The 21,392-nt window shown below is 39.1% G+C and overlaps 1 long non-coding RNA gene across 1 annotated transcript in view; it reads right to left on the reverse strand.

Moving 5' to 3' along the window:
- Positions 1-21,392, reverse strand: part of LOC117314511 (uncharacterized) — a 357,472-nt gene that overhangs the window by 39,487 nt on the left and 296,593 nt on the right. The window contains exon 8 of the long non-coding RNA XR_012324902.1: positions 195-389. This is a non-coding gene — a long non-coding RNA (uncharacterized lncRNA). The remainder of the gene's footprint in view (positions 1-194; positions 390-21,392) is intronic.

The following is a 21,392-nucleotide window of genomic DNA, read 5'->3' on the forward strand; positions in this document are numbered from 1 at the left end:
CAAGCAGTCAGTGAATTAACTTCAGAAATTGTAACTATTCTTTTGAAAACAGAAGGAAAAAAAAACTTTAAAGGACAGCAAGAAGGGTATAAAATGTTCCAAACACTTTTCTATTATTGCTGTTAAATATCGAAATGGGGAATCAAAAAGGTTATCAAATCTCAGAAAGACTTCAGACTAGAATTGACTCTCACCTGTGTGGACGTGGGCTGGAACTTGGTCAGCAGAGGAGTTCCCAGGTCCCCTTGATGACCAGCCTGGTGACACTCTGAGGGTAGTGAAACCAGTGATCTTCAAGCGCTTTCCAAAGAGTAATGAGACTCATAATGTTTAAGCAGCTCCGATTTGCTTCGTCCCACTCACTGTGGGCAAGCTGATCTGGGGTCCGCCTGGGGGAGGGAAAACAAGAGCTGTGTAATGGGACGTCCACAGGGGGATGCAGCAACACCAGGCGAGCAGCCTACTTCAACACTACCCTGGTTGGACTGCTCCAGCCGTGGGCGAAAGAAACCCCTCCTAGGAGGCAGGGCAGGCTGTAGGCAGTGCCGGTGTGGTGGCTGTGCTGCCTGTTCCCGATGCCAAATGGCTGGTGGTGTGAGCGCTGCGTCTCCTACCCTGCGGGCAAGGGGAGTACTCAGCCCACGTGATAACTCTGCAGCATCTCTGCTCTGAGCATGCGCTGTTGGGCTGGGATGCGTTTCCTCTATACATTGACCATGAATCTAATACTCAAACCATCTGATATGGCTGGACAAAGGTCAATTCCTCTGTACTCTGGTAGGCACACAGTTACTTTATTTTCCTCATTCCTCCCGTTCAAGAACTCTGCAAGAACCCAGGTGGAGCATCACCAGATTGGTAACTGAAGTTACGGGTCCATGTGCTGTTATAATATTCGATTTTATTTATAAGGTCTAATTTAAATACGAAAATGTGGAATATCAGATGAGGTCACATATTAATATTTTATTTCTTGGATTTATGACAAGAATATAGTCTGTAGGGAAAAGTACCAATTATTTTTTACAAAAAAAAAATCCTGAGGTATTTCTAGGCTCTGTCCCTAATAACACTCCTTCTTTCTGAGCCTGTCACAGTTCCTCCTCCCTAACCTCCAAAAGAGACCCATCTGATCAGCTACTGGGTTTAGCGGGTAAAAATATCTAGCCCAGGGCTAGGCTGGGTTCCCACCTAAATCCACCAATTACCGGCTCTGGCACATTGGGCAATCTCCTGGTGTGCTGGATTTTTCACTGTCAAACAGGATTTCTATCAGTGTTGTGGAAAAAGAACCTAACCTAGCACTTGGAAACCTATTTCTTGGCCTGCCAGGCATAGGTCTGTCTCTGGCTCTTTGCTTTTTGCCGCGCACATTTGCAAACCTTGCTCTCTTTTCTCCAAGTTTCAACAGAAGTGTCATGTTCTCATGAGGCCTTCCCTGGCAACCTTCTGTAAAACTGTAACACTCCCCACCCTCGGCATTCTCTCTCTTCTCTGCTTTATTTATCTCCTTAGTTCTTATCGTCCTCTAACAAACAGAATGTTTCACTTACTTATTGTCTATAATCCTGACTAGAATGGAAGCCCTTTGAAGGTAGGGAGCTTTGTCAGTTCTTGCCTGGTTTGATCGCTTGCATTATCCATAGTGCAGACAACACACAGAGCACTTTATAATATTTGCTGAATGAGTGAATGGAAGGGTACCTGTAAGCTAGTCTTACTATTAGCGCCCTTTTTTCACTCATTGCCAAAAGCTCTGATGCGGCTACCCTTCTGCATTCCCTGCCTGTCTAATAGCTACAAAACACTTTCTTCTCCTGCTGAGTGATGAGAGGGTGTTAGTTAATCATGCTCATGTAATGTTTGGCAGAAACCCCATTTTACCATGGACTCTCACACTCCCGGGAATGAGAACCTATGTCCTTGGTCATGTCTGCAGCAGGAAGAAGTCAGTTCACCTTCTTGTGCATATTGAGATACAACAAGTAGGAGCAGGCATTGCGTATATGTATGTATCTCAGGCAACTGATCCAGTAGAGCATTAATATTGCTTATAGAAGTATGCATGTAGCTAGGCTACAAGGCTGTGATGCCAGTTAACTGAGAGAAAGTAAAAGGCTTGATCAACTGAGCTTTGAACGTGGGCAGACTGTGAACAATGTGATTGGATTACATTGTGCAGAATGGTGGCTGCAGCAACAACTGGTCACAGGACGGTGTCATGTATAAAACGCTGTGAGTCCTGGAGTCCGTTATCAGCTTTGTCACTGACTGGCATAACTTTTGAGACGTCTGCCTGAGCTGGGGTCAGTAGCGAATGCATCTCTACTGATTCACCACAGTGCCCATCTCCATGAGCACGGTGCCGTCCCTAAGGTGTATCCTGGCACGCTGGACCATGACACTGTGTATGTAGCGGACACATTATGATTTGGATGAACAACTTGGAAAGGTAGGAAGAAAATCTTTACTCCAAGCAATATCGGCTTGGCATTTAAAAAATGTTTGTTGTAGAGATAATTTGGGAAATGTAGTGGTTGGGCTCTCCACGAGATGGCACTCATCGTCTTCCTTACCTTTTATTTACAGTTTTGGACATATTCTTACAGAACAGGTATGTATATATATGTGTGTGTACATATGCACATATATGCATGAATATGTGTATATATACATACATGCACACATTTATTCACATATGCATATATGTGTGTATTTATCTAACGTTTCGTAATTTACCTAGATCATTCACATTCTTGACAAAAGTGTCATTTACTTTGGCCCCTTGGGGCCACTGGGACAGGGCACTTGTGGCGGGTATAGACAGGAAATCACTGCCTTTGTCCTCTTTATTTCCACTCCATGCTCTGCTTATGCCAAAGGATGAAAATGCAAAGCTGGCTTTGAGCCTAGGAATCTATGAACAGCAGGCAAGGACGAAGCACAAAACCATCTAGACAGAGAATAAACAAGAATGTAATGAGATAAGCTATTTATAGAGAGGCTACTATTAGGTTGTTAGGGGACTGAGCAGGCTGGTAATTTGAAAAGCTGGACACTTTTTAGAAAAAACATTGAGGTTCCCTTCCCCACAGGAAGAACCTTGCTCTTGTTAGCATCTGAGGCCCAAGAGGAACTGTTTTTTCCTTTGTTGGTAAGTTCCAATATGAATTAAAATAAGACTCTTTTTACTTGAAGTTCTCCCACTAACCATTGCAGTCCCGTGCTCTAGTTAGAATGCTCCACCAGCGACAGACTCCCCTGTGGATTTTGAGGTCAGAGACTCACAATTACAGTCAGTGGGAGAATTAACTAGGGCTTTGGATTGCTATGAAATAATTTTGTTTTCATTACATTAGCACTACGAGGGGGAAAAGATCAGGAATTCAGAATCTATAGAAAAGCGTATCAAATCATCTCTGGGGGAAATACAAGTTTCTCAGCAACAGTGACATCAACACACATCAGCACACTGGAAATTCAACTCAAATTGACCTTGTGGGCACTCAAACCAAGTGGCCACTTGGGAGACAGAGGTGGAAAAGGCACTTATACCACTGTCTCATGCCACCTGGCTTAAATAATGCAGCCAGTCCCTTCTGCCTTTTCAGGAGCCTCTTCCCCACTAGGAGGAAGTTCTGCCCTTTCTAGTTACATGCATTAGTTTTCCTCTGTGTAAATCCCTAACATCATGGCTTATATTTGTAAAGCGCTTTGTTAATTTCAAAATACTTTGAAATCTAAGAATCTTCTTCATGCTTTTCAACCACAATGGTATGGAGATCAATATGTTCATCCTAATTTTACAGATAAGAATCCTGAATAGGGGAGGTGACTTGTCTAAGGTCACAAACTAGACAGAATCAAGGTCTAAAATGGAAAGAACTTGGTCCCCAGACCCATAGCCCACTCTGCCTTTTGCCTGATCATGTAAAAGCCTAAAATTGACACCTCATAGGAACTAACGGCTCCATTTTCTTCCCTTGCACATGCAGGAGTAGTGTAAATTAAAGCTGTCTTCCCAGGGCATATTTTACACGTGATGCTTTCCAGCCTTAAATATGATCTGCTATAACCTCCTCGAGGATAGAGCCATGACCTCAGAGAAAAGATACAGTATATTAAGTTTCTCCCAGTCCTAAAACTGGATTTTCATTAAGGCCACTGCCTGATTCTTTTTTAGTACTGCCTCAGGCATACTGGAGTGAGCTTATTTTCCTGGTTAGCAAGGACATCATTCAAAAGACAATTTGAATGTGGTCATTTAGGAGGTTTTTTTTTCCAAAGCTACTGTTTGGATAACCTGCAGGGAAATCTTTAAAATACCCTGAAAATAAATGCCATTCCTAATCTGGTAGACACACAACACATATATATAGAACAGCAGATAATTCTGAGTGCATGTGTGTGTCTGTGTGTGTCTTTGTGTGTGTGTCTGTGTATGTTTGGAGGAAGAGGTGAAGGGTCCGTTGGGAAATAGCCTAGAAACTCTTATTAATTCATAAGCCAATAAGTCAATTACCTATTTTCCATCCCTTCTGCAGTAGATTTAAGGAGTTTGAGGATATAGAGACAGACCAAGAAAAAAATCTAGAAGTCTGAGGTATAAATACTATTCAAAGAAACCTTTGAATTTGCCTTCTTCAGGTATTTGGTTCTGAGACACCCAGAAATGCTTGAGACATGTCAGACCATCAAGACATGGCTAACTCGACTCCATCAAGTTGCTTTCCACTTGCTGTGTGGGCAACCAAAATGTCACTGTGCACACACACGTGTGCGTAGATATACAAAAGCATCTCTCCCATTCTCATTCTTTGCACGTTTTCTCTGTCACATGTATGTTTAAGAGTATTTTTCTATTTGCATTTTTGTTGCTTCTTCTTTTTGAAAGGCCAATGGAAAAGGGTTTAAAGGCAGCAGATTGCATAAAAAATCAATTTCACCAAATTGGTTTCAGTTTCCGTGTACGTGTACTTACGTGCATGCACACACACACACAAACACACACGCATATTTACACACGTGAACTTCTTCCATCCCCCCTGTAGTAATCTAAATAATTAATAGCTGCTTTCTCTTAGGTCCTTTGAAAGAAGCATTCTTAGGCATTAGAATCGCCACCATTCTTCTGCCAAAATGCAACGAATTCCTCTTCAATGCTGTGACCTTGTTGATTTTGCTCACTGCCAAATTTCACATCATGAAGAAAAACAGCTTGATATTAGAGTGATTAAATTTCAGGGAGAGCTGACAGAATGGTGTTCTTCAAAACTAAACTCTGCCAGTTTTGATGTCTCTAATTTATCCCAACAACCGTTTAGGTCTAAATGCCTCAATTTTTTTTTTTTTTTTTTTTTTTTGCGGTACACGGGCCTCTCACTGTTGTGGCCTCTCCCGTTGTGGAGCACAGGCTCCGGACGCGCAGGCTCAGCGGCCATGGTTCACGGGCCAGCCGCTCCGTGGCATGTGGGATCTTCCCGGACCGGGGCACGAACCCGCGTCCCCTGCATCGACAGGCGGACTCCCCAACCACTGCGCCACCAGGGAAGCCCTCTAAATGCCTCAGTTTTAATCACATTAACGGTATATTACAAAGAGACTGAACACCCAAAGAACTCCAGTTGCAAAATGAACTTGGCTCTTCCACATCCTCTCTGTTTGTAATGGTCAAATAGCTGCTAGCAAAGGTCATTTGCTGGAGCCAACCCTTTGGTAACTTCTCTCTGACTCCCTCTGCTTAGCCAGAGGCCTGGACCTGGGCATTTGCCCAGATACCAGAGGGGAAGTAAACACACCTACCACCCACCCAAGCAATAGCAAATGTACTGAGCTCCTAGTGTCGGCACTTAGCTCATCTCGAGTAGTCACATTTTTCTTGCATTTGACTGGTGCTACAGAGAATTAGCTGTATGAACCTAACCGACATCAATTCATACCAAGCCAGAGCCCAGGTCTGAATGGCATCATGCTCTAACCAGAGAGGCAACAGCAGTGCCCCCAAGAAACTGTGTGCTCCGGCTGCCCCTCCTGGGTCCGGCGAGATGTTAATGTATTAGGCCGTCAATGGGGTCAATGTGGAGATTTGTTCATACCGAGCCTGAGCCCTTGCCAATGTGCCAATTCCTTTGGTACTATATTCGCATAAAGCTTCAAAAAAGCTGAATATTTAATGCAGATATTTTATTTGAAACCAAGTGCTTCCATTCTCCAGCGTCTACTTTCTGTCACCAGCCTACATCCTAGGAAATAGAATAAACATTTTTTGGCCCTGCACAAGGTATTTTAGAAATAAAGCAATGTCTGTCTGTAGGGGGAGGTGAATGCTGAAACTAAATAGCTACAGTGGTCTGCGGAGCAAACATAAATAAATGTACAGACTCTTAAGACCTTAGCACAGAGAATACAATCATGAGCTGTTCTGACAAGTCCAAAAAATGTCTCTGTCTCTCCTCTTTCCTATGATTTGGCACCTCCTTTACCCCATACTGATTTGGTCCTCATTTCCCTTGCAACAAAATTTACCTTACAAACATATCATATGATATTCTTTCCACAATGACTATTTCTAGCACATCTTCCTTCTTCCTAAATGATTTACAACTTTTTCTTTCCTACACTTTATTATTCCTCCTGAAAAACCAAAATCAAAAACAAAAATTTGACCAGAATAGAATATTGAATTTTCCCAGTTATCCAGGGAATGAAGACGAAGATGGTCATGGAGTTCTCTGCGGACAGCCACCTCTACTATACAAGATGAATACTCCCAGAGCTCCTTTCAGCTTGAAGTCCTCGTCTCTAAGTCTGTCTCATAACTGGATTGTTAATAACTGTTCCTCCCACATTTCCAGGTCCCTGTGGGTTGACGGGCTCCTTCCTACTGCTTCCAGTCTCTGAGTTTTCCCACATGCTCAGCTACAGCTGAAAGCCAGGCGACTTCGAAGGGGAGATGCTGAATTCAGGCAACAGAATTGGGAGGAAGAAGGCCCATATCATTCTTGACACTTAAATCACACTTTATTTTTTAACATTTAAATTCTATCCAACGTTTCCTGGCTAGGCATTCCGTTCCATTTCAAGTGCTAAGCTCTTTCTCAAAGATAAATTCTAGATACCTTATTCTCATCATCTTCACAAGGGTAAATGTTTCTGGTTGTAAAAGGGGCCATTTGAATAAAACATGTGTCTCCTTAGGTAAAACATATGTCCTCCCTATGGACTGCACAGCAGGGTGCTATGTCCTTCTGCTTTTTTCTCTCCTCTGGAGGAGTCATATTCTTTTGTTGGAAACCATGATTTTTTGAGAAATTAAAGCTGATCGAACTGTTCTCCTGATTATTAAGTGATCAGTACCCCAGATTTTCTGATTTTTTTCATTCACCAATACATAAATGAAATAACTTTCCTATAGTTTCATAGATACGTATGTGAAGATCATGCACACTCACTGAATGTGTTTAAATCAACCTTCATGTTGAGAAATCTCTCATTCCATCTCTGATGGAAGTGCCACGGTATTTCCATTAGAGCAGAGCAGTCCACCAACACCATGATGAACTCTTTGTCCTCTAGTTAGAAAAGACTGCTGACATTTGCACAGCATTCTACCTTTATCAAGGGCTTTCACACCCATGCTGGCATTTACAAGTTTGATATTATTAATATTTATACTTTATGGATGAGGACACCAAACATTCCCAGGTAGACACCTACCGATTGCTCAAGTCACATGACTTTACATTCAAGTAGACCTTGCTCTAGCTTGGGATCCATACAGACCTCATTCGAAACAGGTAGCTATGTCCACACTTTCTTAGTTGGAGTGCCCTGAGAGAGGAGTCCTAATGGATGAGAAGCAGCAACAGCACAATCTGACTTCACAACTGGCCAAGCATACACGTGTGCTTAGAAGTAAGTTTTGATTAAATGGTGCTATAATGATTGGCCCCCAAGTCTCTAACATTTATGATGATGAATCCTACACTGTGGTACACTAGTCTTTAAATTTTAAATTGAGTTTGGGTAAAAGCAGTTACCATTCTTATTAAATTATTTTTGACAAAAACATTTTATAAACAAACAAGCATCTAAATAAATACTTGTTTTAACTTCTAATTTATGAATCATTTAAGAAATGCACACAATTCATGGCAATTTTTCCCCCTCTAGATGACTTTTATCTATACTTTTACATCTTCAAGAAATTTTTCAATAATTTATAACCACATTTTATTAAGTTGCTTTGCTGCTAGAGCCAACATAAATGTGTATGTGATTTATCGTCACAATATTTTCTTTCTTTCTTTACCCATATGAGGTCTGGTTTCCCAAGAGGACTGTTCTACCATAAGTGGATAGTCTGATAATTCTATTGAAGTATACAAAAATATTAATATTTTTTCTAAAATAAAAAATAAATGTATTGAAGGCAGTTTTCAATGTACAGTTTGTTAGAGGTACACACAAGTGGTTTGTGCTCATTCTGAGAGGAGACCCAAAATATGGCCACCTGACTTGAAAAATAAATAAAAACTCCCACTGCTCTAAGGGGCCCCAATGCAGAAAGAAGTTTATATTCAATGCATTCAGCTAGTCAACAGCATATCATTAATAGAAACATTCTTTGTATAGAGCCATCAAAATAGTCCCATCGGCACAGGGTTGTGGGCATTAGAGCATCACCTGGATGAGCCACAGAAAGATGACACCCCACACAGACCAGGGAGAGAAGGATGGCCGGGGCAGAACCGCAAAGAAAGTGGGATGCGGCCTAAGCATTGCTCACTTCCCTCCCCTGCCACCCCTCCCATGAATACTCAGGGGTCCTGCATCCACATGCCACCCATGCCCACCTCCTAAACATCATCCCGTTTCTGCTCTGATTCTCATCTCTCCTTTAGATGGTAGTCCTGGAGGCAACTGCTCTCAATTTTCTGACTCCTTAGAAAACAGTCTATGCGATGAAGCCCTCCAAGGGGTTCATGATTGATCATGGGGTCAACTGATCCTTTGCCCCTGATCACAGACTCCCCATGAAATGCAGCGCTTTAGCCCAAAGTCTTAGCCCAAAGTGCTGACAGGGGTAGAGAGTTTTTGACTGATAACCTTGGTATCTGTGGTGTAGCAAGAAAGCTCTAAAAAAATCTGGAGGTCTGGGTTCAAGACCTAGCTTACCATCAAGCAACTTTCCTCACTTTAGATCTAAAAGTCACTTGACCTGCCTGTGCCTTCATGTTTCCAGCTAAGAAATGAAGATTTAAAGGTTGTTTTGTGAGACAAAAAAGCAGACTGTCCATCATCTGTATAATTGCCAGCATTACAGGAGTTTAAAATCATTTTTGCAGCTCTCGTACATTTATTGTGCGTGCCATAAATCAGCCACACTAGTATTGCTTTCATATATCAATGATATCAAATGTCCAAAGCAAATCAGAATAAATTAATTTTCACCTTTTTTTCTATTTCTTTCAAAAACAAAGATTCATATATAACTACTACTGTCAAATGTATGTTTTGCCCTTACAGTTGGTCCTTGTTAAAGGACTAGGAAAATGCAGATGCATGCGAAGAGGAGTTTCTGTGTCCTGTGTCTCCCCACCCGCGTTGGTAGCCAGGGGCAGATGCAATGCACGGTGGATGCGGCAAAAGTGGATGCGGCAAAGCTCGCCCGCCAGGCAGCAGAGAGTTCCCCTGCGAGCTCTGCTGGCTCCCAGGCCTGTTTCTTCCCCAGCTGTGCAGTTCAAAACTGCTGACTCATGTTCTTGCTCCAAGCCTAATGACCATGAACACACTCTGATTTTCTTCTTCAGGCACATTTTCTTGGTAACCAGGCGGATGATGTGCTAATGCAAATTGGCAGACTTGAACTGAAACTACAAAAACTGGATCTGCCACGTGGAAGAACAAAGGACAAAAGAGATTTCAAGGCTGCCCTTTTGCATTGGGTTTCCATTTCTGTTGCAATGGCACACAGTAAGTGCTCAACAAAGATGGGGTATTGAGGGAAGGCCTATGGTGACCACTGGGATTTTAAAACATGATGAGCAGTCATTCTTTTTATTTAAAATAAATTTCCTTTGAGTCCTTTTAGTAACCTTGCTTTCAGAGACTCTCTGCTAATTTTTCTTTTTGTGTGGAGTAGCTCTGGGTCAGCAGCCTCTACTGAATTCAGTGAGGTAGAAAATTCAAAATTCGCCTTTTCTCAAAATCCATCTTGGCCACAACCTGGCCGCATCTTGCTTCTGAGTCATCCAGCAAAGGTTCATTGGAGGTCACCCTAGTTCCGTGGACTGATTTGGAGCTTTAATGTATAGCTGTTGAAATAAGGTTTAATCTCTTCTTGTCAGCTGGCTGTATGATACAATAATATTGCCCTGTGTTGCTGCACAAGTGATTAAAGTACAAGAGCACAGCAAGTTCTGCTTTTCTACAGCCGTCTCACAGGAAAGCACAGAAGATTCTGCAGAAAGAACGAGCCTCCTGCAACATACAGATATTCCCAGAAAGACAATTCCGAATCCAGTTTATTAGTGCCTGCGTTTTCATTGCACTGCTGAGTAGAATGCCAGGGCTGTGGGCTCCTGCTTTATTAAGGTTCTCTTCTATCAGACTGAGACTCACCTATTTTCTGACCATGGACTTGGAATTTACTGTAAAGTGAGTGAACTGATGTGAACCAATCGAAATTCTGCAAGCAAATTCAGCTCAGATTTGCAGTTGTTGTTTCTATTCTGAAATGAGCTTTTTCTTTATTATCCAGGAACTTGTCAGTTTGGTGGGTCAGGGTGAGTCTATTTTAAGATGTTAAAATTAGTAATAAATAGTACATAAATCATCTTAGGTAATTTTATTTAGTAAATAAATCACCTTAGGTAATTTCATGCCTAAAGCCAAACCTCCCGTTGATGAAAAGATGTTTGGTTTCAACTGGAAAGGTCACGGTCTCCGTTACTCTGCTAAGCTGATTTTAAAAGTGATATGGCGATAAGCATAGAAAACGGTGGAGAAATTCCTTACAAAGCAAAATGAAGATGAGGACTTTTTCATCACAAAGGAGTAAGATTCAAAGCAAAGTCCTACAGAAGAGGTCATTTTAAGATACAGAGAATTAAAGGCTGGCTAAATGGGTTTAAGTTTTTTATTAACAGCTTATAAATGGTTGTTTTCTTAATCAGTTAAGCACCTAGAACAATCTTGAGGTGGTTATTACTACTCTATAATGAAAATACTAGAAATGAGAATTTTATTTTCTCTTCTGTACTGTAGAATGCCAAATCTTAATGTCATCCAAACAACTAAATGCCAACTTTATCTTTTGAAGTGATTCAGAGCCAACCGTCTAGCCATAAACCTATACTGTTTATAAGGATGGTCGTCAGATTAGTCCCAGAGCTCTCACTGGATAAAGATCCAGGAGGAAGCAGCCACAATCACTCCCAGTCCCCAGGGCTGTCACTCAGTGGCACTGCGGGCAGTATCTGAAGGCCAATCACCATGAACTTGGAGTGTTCCGAGCACCATCCACAAGGAGTGTCCAGAGTGAAAGCATCCAGACTGGAAGTTGAAACGAAGTTGTATTAGAGTTACCATCTCCACTATACAGATGAAAAAGCGAGCAAATCGGTAACTCCTCCACATTCCAACAACCAGCTGAACTAGAATCCATCTTTTCTGCCCCTGTGCCTTAAGTTGGATATCCATCAGACCATGCCACTTCTTTTGAGGAAGGGAAAAGAAGAGATAGAAAACTGGATAAACAAGCACAAAAGCTGAATTTTGAGGTTAAAGAGAAAGCCAAGTTGACACAATAGGAGTAATTTTCCAATGATCTGTTGTTTGAAGATTGAGGAGTTCTTCCAGGGAAGAACCAAGAAATGAATTCCATTTAAAAAGTAATGTTTGACTCAGAGCAAGGATATTGAACAAAATTCTGAAAAGTTGATCCCGACATGTATTTCCTTCTTCTGGGTTAGGAAAGGAATTAAATTCCTTATTCTTCCCCACTAAATGAAAGGCTAATTCAGTCCTTCACAAGTGTGTTCTCATATCCCAAGTGGTTGAACAGCAACAGCTGATTAACACGGAAATGGTCAAACACCATGTGTTTCATAAAACAAAAAAATGACTAATAAAAGAAAAATGTCTTGGATTGAGATTTTGCTTGTTTTCAGACAGAATATGTGAGAAAAGAAAGAATAATAAAGGCCAAGATTAGGAAAATATGGAAAAGATGGCAACAAGAGAGGACAGGGCAGACCTAGCCTTGGCCTAGCAGCACTGACCTCTCTGATCTTGCCCTTGACAATGGTCACCTTGAGATTCTCTGTGCCCAAGTCCAGTGAATATATTGTTCCCTGGAAGCTCTTGTTCCCATTAGAGTATTGGAGCTGTGGCCCAGCCCCATTCAGGAACCCCCAACCCAAGCCCAAGTTTTAAAAAAATGTAGAAATGTAACAACTGAAACTGCCCACTAGGTAAGGGTTACTAAAATTAACTCTGGGCAACTGACCAAGATGTGGGAAAGAGCAAGTACTTATTGAGCATTTTATTGAGCAAGTACTGTATGTCAGTTATCATACCAGAAACTCTACCTGTTTTCTCACTGAATGTTAAGAAGCATGTAAGATCTGGAACTATCCCCATTTTACTAGAAACTGAGAATCAGGGAGGTTCAGTTTCTTCCTCAAGATCATACAGTTATAAGTGAAATGACTGGGATTCATTTCCAGGTGGGTTTTAATTTCCAACGAATAAAGACACAAATAGAATTTCAGCACATATAATACTGTATGCAAATATTTCAAAATGCATGATGATTAACTAACATCTTTGTTATGAAATTGTAACGGATTATCACAGGACAGAACTTAATAAGGCAAAATTTTCCATTAATATATCTGTAATTTTAAGTACAGTGAAATATCAACAAGTAATTATTCATGAGCAGAGTCAGGGAAGAGGAACACATCAGAATCACTTGAACAACCTGTTCAAGCATGTCTCCCATGCCTCTCCCCTCCCCAGCCCACTTTACTTCTCTTGGTCAATGTTATTGGGATAATGTGTTCTTATTTCTTAGAAATGCTGGGACAAGAAAGATGTGACACCACTTTGTAAATGTCCACACAAGCAAATGTTTCTATGCTTCTTCATTATCCTTTATACTTCAAGTAAAGAAATTTCTGGATGAACACATTCTCAAGTTTTTTAGGTCATTATATGTTTTGGTAGTTAATTTATATCACATACAATTTTACATGTAACCAATATTCTCACAAAATACGAATATTTACATCTCTCATTTGCTTCACTGACATAGTCTGCATGTACACATATACTAACAGCATCATTGATGTCCTGATTAGATCAAAAATAGAGAAAATCAGTTCAACAGAAAATATCAAAATTCCTAAAGATAGTACGGGAAGTGATTTCAATGGATCTGGCTACTATCATCATCTATTCACTAATTTATTCATCTATTTACTACCAAGTACCTGCAACATGCCAAGTGGTTGGCTTTTACCAGCTAAAGTAGAATTTACCCCCTTATTGAGATAATAATCATTTACTTATGTTGGAGAAACCTCTTTCAGAACAAGGATGCATTAAATGATACTGAAGATGTTCTGAAATATTAGAGTAACTGTTGTTTTACTCTTGAGTGACTCTGTTTATTGGACATAAAGCATTCATGCTTTTCAGGTGACACTTTCCAGATGTCAGCAATTAGTAATAATTATTAATAATTATTTAAGTCACTATCACTTATCTTGCTATGTAGGCTGAAATTTGAATGATATTGGGTTGTTTAAACTCTGATGAAAACATGGACCAAGCATAAATGGTCCTTATGTTTGGAGTCTAAATGGGCCCTTTAGACTCCAAACACCTTAGTGGTGCTTTTTTGGGGAATTCATAGTAAAACTCATCTGTAGGTGAATCTATACCAGTAGCCTGCACTATACTACCCAGGACACCAGAAGAATGAGAAGGCACCTGGGAATGGGGATCTTAAGGCCTGCATCCAAATCTCAGTTTGCAAGTTTTGGAACCATAAAGAAGTCACTCATCTCTCTAAGTTACAGCTACTTCATCTGTAGAGAAAACAATGGCTTTGCCCATATCATTGGGATATTATAAAGATCAAATAATCTAGGGTTTGTGAAAATGTTGCAGAAACAGTAAAATGCTATATTAATATAAAATATTAATTTTGTGAAAATGCTTTAGGAACATTAAAATGAAATATTAATATAAAGTATTAGTTTTGCTATTAGACCTTAAAATTTTATTTTTGATTTTATAATCATATTTAGGTTTATTTAATATAATCTCCTTGCTCATTATAAACAATCTACAAGATTCAGAGAGGAAGTAATCTTGTATAAAGGCAAGAACTCAAGGCTGGAATTGGCTGAAATTGAATCTCAGTTAGAGAATTTATTGGCCAAGATCCCTTGGCCATGTTGCTTCTCTGAACCTGTTACTTCATCCATAAAGCATACATAACAATACCTACTTATGTTAAAGGATAGAATGCAAAGCCTGTGGTTCAGTTGCTTACTACATAGATTCAATTAATGAGAATTGCTTGTAATACTACAAAGTTATAATAGTCTTTGTTCTCTTCACTAACCATAGTTATGAATGCCCATATGACTCAAGGATTGTATCATATTCTTCTAGTTTTGTGGTCTCTTTATTTTGCTTTTCTCATCCCCTTCCAGAAGCAGAGGATTTGCAACTACCATAACTGTTAGGTGATTAACAAGTTAGTGTTACAGTTATTTTTTGTGCTAGAGTTTATATGCCACTGAGATATCTGAACAGTGAGTCTGGTTTGAAAGATAAAGCAAGGAGAGGGTCACGCATGGTGGGAGACATGTTCTTGTCAAGGTGACTCTTATCAAGGTTACAGCCATACTTTTTTGTATTTTCTTTTTCTTGAAATATTTTGAAAATATTATCCCACCTGGAAGAATCTGGTAATTGGTAAAAGGAAGGCCTGTCTGAGAAACAAAACACTGCTGCAAAGAATCTGACTTAGTATCATGACTTTTAATCATTTTTAATATAGAATTTTATAGCTCATCAAGGGGTAAGCCAGTCTATCATAAGAAGTTGTCTTTTTGTTCATTTTAGAAATGTCCCTGCTGTTATTGTGTGTATGCTTTTGAAAACTCAACACAGTTTAAATGAAAGAGGGCTGATGCTCTGTTCTCTTTCTCCTCCTCCTGTCCAAGTTCATTGTCTTTTCCCTAAAAGTCTCTCTCACAGTTTTACCAATTCCTTCCTGCAACCCATATTAATGAATGTCATAGCTTAGAACAATCATATTTTCATATTAAATTTATAGTTCAGCTAATGTGATGGGATGATCTGCATGCCAGAGTCTCTTAGTTTCTTTTCCTTTCCTTTACGCAACTGCAGACTGGAACCAAATGCTCAGTCAAATATCTTTCTTATGTAACTAACTGGAGGTGAGTGTTTTCCGGTTGCTCTTTTCTCTCTCACCATTATTCTCTGTCTCCCTCTGTATTTATAGAACCAGCTTTAATTATAATTTACCAGGGTGCTGAGGGCACATCAGTGATTCTCCAGATGGCTCAAACCAACCCATGAGAGTACATTTCATTTCACATTTGATCTTAGAATAGCCAACATGTTCCTAGCAAGCACTGACTAAGCAGTTGACCTGTCTATTTGCAGTTAGTTTCCATTTACCTGCCTTCTGATCACAAATACTAATATTCCTTGATATTATGGGCCCCCTGCACATCTCTCTATATTTTCCCCTTTTAGATTTTCCTTTATGCTTAAGTTGTGGATCAACAGGAGGGAAGCCTTCAGTTTAATATATATATATATATATATATATATTTCATTATCTAAACAAGCTTTTCTTTCCAACATATGTTACCACTTCTGTAATGAAGGTCTTAAAGTTAATGTCAAAGAGTGTTGGGTATTTATTCTAAAAGCATTTCTGAGAAAGTGAAAAGCATATCTATAAATAAATGAAGAGAAAAGAAAGATGGGGAAGAGAAAGGTATTATGTTTTACATGTTCTTCCATTTCCTCTGAACAAATTCCCTGCTGAAGTGTTTAAAATAGTTATATAATACCAATTAGACTACTGTAACCAAGAACTCATCCCATCAGTACAGATTCTGCATTTCTTTAATTCCAAAATAATAGCAAGTAAGTGCTCCAGAATGATCCTAAGAAAATAAGGCAGTGATGGTAAAGTGTTTATTAGAAATGGTAATTTGTGTATATATACATATATGTGTACATATATATTATATGTATACATTGTAGGGAGCAGTATAGGATAAAAGATTCTCATCCCATTGCCTTTTCTGGTCTAAAACCAACTAAATAAAACAGAATAATATATTATTATAGGTGAAAATATTCTTTCTAAGTTTATTTGAACTCTCAAATTTTTTTTATTAGGCCAAATTAGAACTATGGAAATGGAAATACTATGATAATTCTAACAGAATTTAAGAATGTTAGGATATTTATGTTCACTTGTAAGTAAACATAAAAGTTTTAGTTTTCAATACTATTCTGAGTATTCATGGTAATTCTACTCTACCATTTACTCACTTAGTTTTTCACCTGACTGCCTCCTGTGTCCAGCACTATGAATGTGTCTTGGGGGTAGGAGTAGGTAAGAGGAAAATTAAAGGAATGTTGAGAAAATTTCAGAGAGAGAGTATCAAATGAATGGGGAAATGAAGCAACCTGCTTCATATGGTGATTATCTTAGTTACTTCCTGGCATAAGAAGAGGGTCACAGTTGATGTAGATGGGGAAACAGAATGTAGATGGCTTTCTATGCCATACTCTGGAACTTGGATTTTTGTCCCTTTTCGGTAGGTAAATGGGAAAAATGATATAATTTGAGTGGATGAGTATCACATATTATTGAATTTCCTTAGATATTCACAACAGCTGCAATGTGAAGGGTGTCATGAGAGGGTGTGAAACTACACAGACAAATACATATTAGGAGACCATAGCCATAGTCAAAGATGAGAAGGGCCTGAATTAAGACTAGAAAAGTAGTCATTTAAAAAGGTATAATTTACAAGACTTAGGGATGATTAAATACCAGAATTGAAAGAAAGATACAAGTCTAGGGTGACTCGGCTTTTTGGCTTGAACAGCTTGGTGAATTTCCAAAATGAGGACTGCAGGAGGAAAAGTAGGTTTGTGGAAGATGATGAGGTCAGTTTGGGACATGTTGTGAAACACGTCTCAGAGGCAGATAGTTGAGACTCATAAGTCTTAAGCTCAGGAAGGAGAAGCCTAAGATGGATAAAAAGATTTGTTTGTCAGATTTGAGAGTCATCAGCATAGGTGACTATTGAAACCCAGAGAGTTACAGCTTGCCCAGAGAGCCTCACTGGATGAAAAGGTCCCAATAGCAGAGCCCTGGAGAACACAAATACTTAAACCATTATTAGAAGAAGAGAAATTAAAAAAGAAAGATTTTTTAAATAGGAAAGAGGACTACGAGAAGAGAGTCATGATTCAGAAGGGAAGGGAAAAAACAATTTCAAAATTAAATAAGATGAGGACTGAATGATAACACTGTCTTTGCCCATAATTACGTCATTGGTAACTTTGCCAGGTCTAATTAGTATAGTAGATTGCAGAGGCTATGACCAGTAAAATTTAATATGCACCAATTTTATCAACAGATCAAGTCATCACTTCTAAAAATTATACAGAAATAAGTTATTCAAAAGAATAGTTCATTTAAAAATGAAAAAGTGTTTGCATATGCAACATTAAAAATTGATTTAGAAATTACATTTTCTAGAAGAATATGCCTTCACTTTAAAAAAAGTTCTGATTAATTATATTTTGGGAATATGAAGCCCCACCTTTGGCCATCATGGATCAACTGATGCAGGACTAGTTCTCCTGCTGTACACAACTAGAAAGCTAAACAAAATATATAAAATAATGTTTTCAGACATTGGACAGTAGGCAACATAAGGCAGTGTCTCTAAGGGAAGGAAAACAAGAAAAAGGTAAGTCCTGTGATGACCTAGGCTTTCTGGCAATGGCAGAGGCAGAGGCAGGAAGATGAATCCTAATCAGAGAAGATTTGTAGAAGTTGAGGTGTTTGGAGTGGCAGGACAGAATAATGGAGAGAAGGGAGTACACATAGCACGAGCTCGAGAAAACTGCACAGGGCTATCCTTGAGACTTTGGTGTACTACAAAATTGTCCATGCCTAGGGACACTTTGCAAGGTTACAAGATAACTACCAGGGAACTATAAAGTCAACAACTACTGGAGCTTGCACAGAACTGGACTACATTTAAGTTCCAACCAATCAGAGTGAAGAGACTTCAATGCATACTCTGAATATTCAGTAGAGATCAGAGAAAGGCCATGACATAGAATAAGGCCTAACCTCACTGGACAGTAAAAGATGCTCTAGACCAGCCCAAACTAAGCTTAAAAACAAACATTGAAAAGATCTAGCCAATTCCCAAGTAAGTAGATTTCTGACCAAAACAAACTCAATACTCTTTAAAGGAAGACAATAAAATCCAGAGTGTCAACAATTAAACATTCAAAATGTCCAGCATCTGATTAAAAAATTACTAGATATGCAAAGAAGCAGGGAAACATGACCCATAACTATAAGAAAAATCAATCAATAGAAATAGGCCCAGAAATTACTGAGGCAATGGGATCAGTAGACAAGGTCTTCAACGGTTTTATAAATACATTCAAGGATTTAAAGGATGAACAAAATGAGAAGAGAAATTGAAACTATTAAAACAATCAAATGGAATTTCTTGCATTGAAAAATGCAATAACTGAAATTAAAAATTCACTGGATGAACTTAAAATCAGATTAGATACTGCAGAAGATCACTGAACTTAAAAGCAGAACAATAGTTAGACTTTAAATAGAAACACATTGAGATTTATACCAGTAACTTTGATACTTCAGACGAAATGAAATTCCTTGAGAAACCTAAACTGCCAAAGCTGACATAAGAAAATCCAAATTGCTCTGTCGATTAAAAAAATTAAAGAAACTGAAATCTCAATTTAAAACCTTCTCACAAAAACAAACAAAAAAATGTAGGTATGGATGGCTTCACAAAATTTTACCCAATCGTACATATGTTCTTTAATAAAACAGAATACGCAACACTTCTCAACAATTACAAGACAGTAAGAATCATTTCAACACAGACTTACACCAGTTCTTAAGAAGAGGAGATCTTGGGAATTCCCTGGTGGTCCAGTGGTTAGGACTCTGTGCTTCCACTGTAGGGGGCACGGGTTGATCCCTGGTCAGGAACTAAGATCCTGCATGCTCCGTGGTGTGGCAGGGGTGGGGCGCAGGGGTGGAAGAAGAAGAGATCTTTTCTGGATATTATGATGAGGAATAGCACTACAGAGAACCTGAGAGTTAAACCTATATTTAAAGGATTTCAATAGGTGGGGGAAGAGTCATTCTAACTTGGAGGAATGACATAATATGATATGAAGCAAGGAAGCATATGTGCGTGGAACAGTTAGTACAATATGACGATATCATTTGGGTTCATTTCAGAGACTTTTAGGGCTGGGCTTAAAACATAGATGATGTCATAACCATGGACCCACTTCAGTTCCAAGTGAGAGAGTTTGGATTTTATTCCATAAGTATTTGCTAAGTCAATGAAAGTTTCTGAGCATGAGAGTGGCACAAATAGAAAGTCTGAAATCTTGATCTCATAAAAGCTATTTGGACTGGAGGGAAGAAAGTTCAGTGACAGAGAAAATAGAAAAATCCTGCAATAGCTTGGTATGGTTCTTTGGGAGTGGAAAGAAAGACACAGTGCCCAGAGGAACCTCAGGGTAGATTCAATGGACAGTAGCCACAAAACTAATCACATTTTCTAAATATTAAGATTAAAAATATGTAAGCTACTGCAGACCATACTTTCTAAGCTCAAACAGAACCTCAAATGGGGTGGAATTTTACTAGTAAAACCTTAACTATATGAGAAGATAAATATTATTTCCATTTATGTTATGTTCTTGGTCTTGGATATATAAGTTCAATTTATGCCAAGCTTCATGAAAATTATATTTTAGGGAAGAGTCATGAAGCTCTCTCCCACAATTTTTAAACATGAAGCTAGTTTCAAGTAAATTTATAATGGGAAGCAACTGACTTATATACACTGTACGTTCACCAGATTTTAATTGATTCTAGGGAGTCTGATGATTTGAAAATGATCAAGGCTGATTAAGTCAGATATATTTGATGTCATCCCTAGTTTTATTTTTTTTGCTCTCAACATGGAATTTGACTAATGCATTTTTCTCTCCTCAATTAACCAAAGTTCATGTACACAAATCTCTGAGGTAGCTTCTAATCCCCTGTGTTTCTCTAGTGAACGTTGTCTAGGGACTAAGGCAGACAAGAATTTGATATGTTGTGATTTAGCAGCAGTAAATAAACCACAGTAGAGAAAGCAGCAATTAACATTGTGAATCTGTTAATACCACAATTGATATAAAAGAATTTTTATGACAACCAGTCTGGAGAAAAACTCGCTATTTCCATGCTAGTTTTCTTCAAACAAAAATCAAAACAAACAAAAAGTACTTAATAAATAAATCGTTAAGACATGCAGGACTTTTTGAATATTTTAAGAGTTTGTTCGTTTGGCTGAATATAGAGAACATTCACTCGCCCATTTTTCCATTTATTCACCAAGCATAGGTTGAACATTGCTCTCTCTTGGACACTGCAGTGGTCTGAAGTGAGTGAGATCCAGAGTCCGCCACAAAGGGAAGAACAACATGTACTCATATGACTCCAAAAAATTACTATAGGCAACACTACAAGCAAAAGCTTCCCTTAAAACATTTCTCTTTGCTTGCAAACAATGGTTCTCAAACATCGTGGAAACGAAAGACTGCAGAAAATCCTAAAGATTCTGTTTTACTATTCACATCAAGCCTTATAAATTTTAAATATTTTCCCTGCCTGGTGCAAACGTCCTCTCCTTAAGAATTAATATTGCACAAAGCTAGTGAGCATTTACTGTCTGACAGATAAGATTGTGGTAAGACCTGCCCCTTCCCCGGAAAAATTCACAGTTAATGGTTGGACACCTCCTATTTGCATTGGAGCCCTTGGAAGCCAAGTGGGGAGGGTTATGAAAGCACCAGATGCTTAGCCTGAGGCAGGAGAGGGAATGGCCAATGGACATCCCACAAGGAGTTCTCAGTGCGGAGAGGGAGGTAGACATGTCACACAGGATTATACTGTCGCGTGGCACGTGTTCTAAGAGAGATGTGTGCGTGAGTCAAAGAAGGTTCACAGGAAGGCTGAATGACTTTAC

This window comes from Tursiops truncatus, chromosome 12 (genome assembly GCF_011762595.2).
Source record: "Tursiops truncatus isolate mTurTru1 chromosome 12, mTurTru1.mat.Y, whole genome shotgun sequence".
In the NCBI taxonomy this organism is placed as follows: domain Eukaryota; kingdom Metazoa; phylum Chordata; class Mammalia; order Artiodactyla; family Delphinidae; genus Tursiops; species Tursiops truncatus.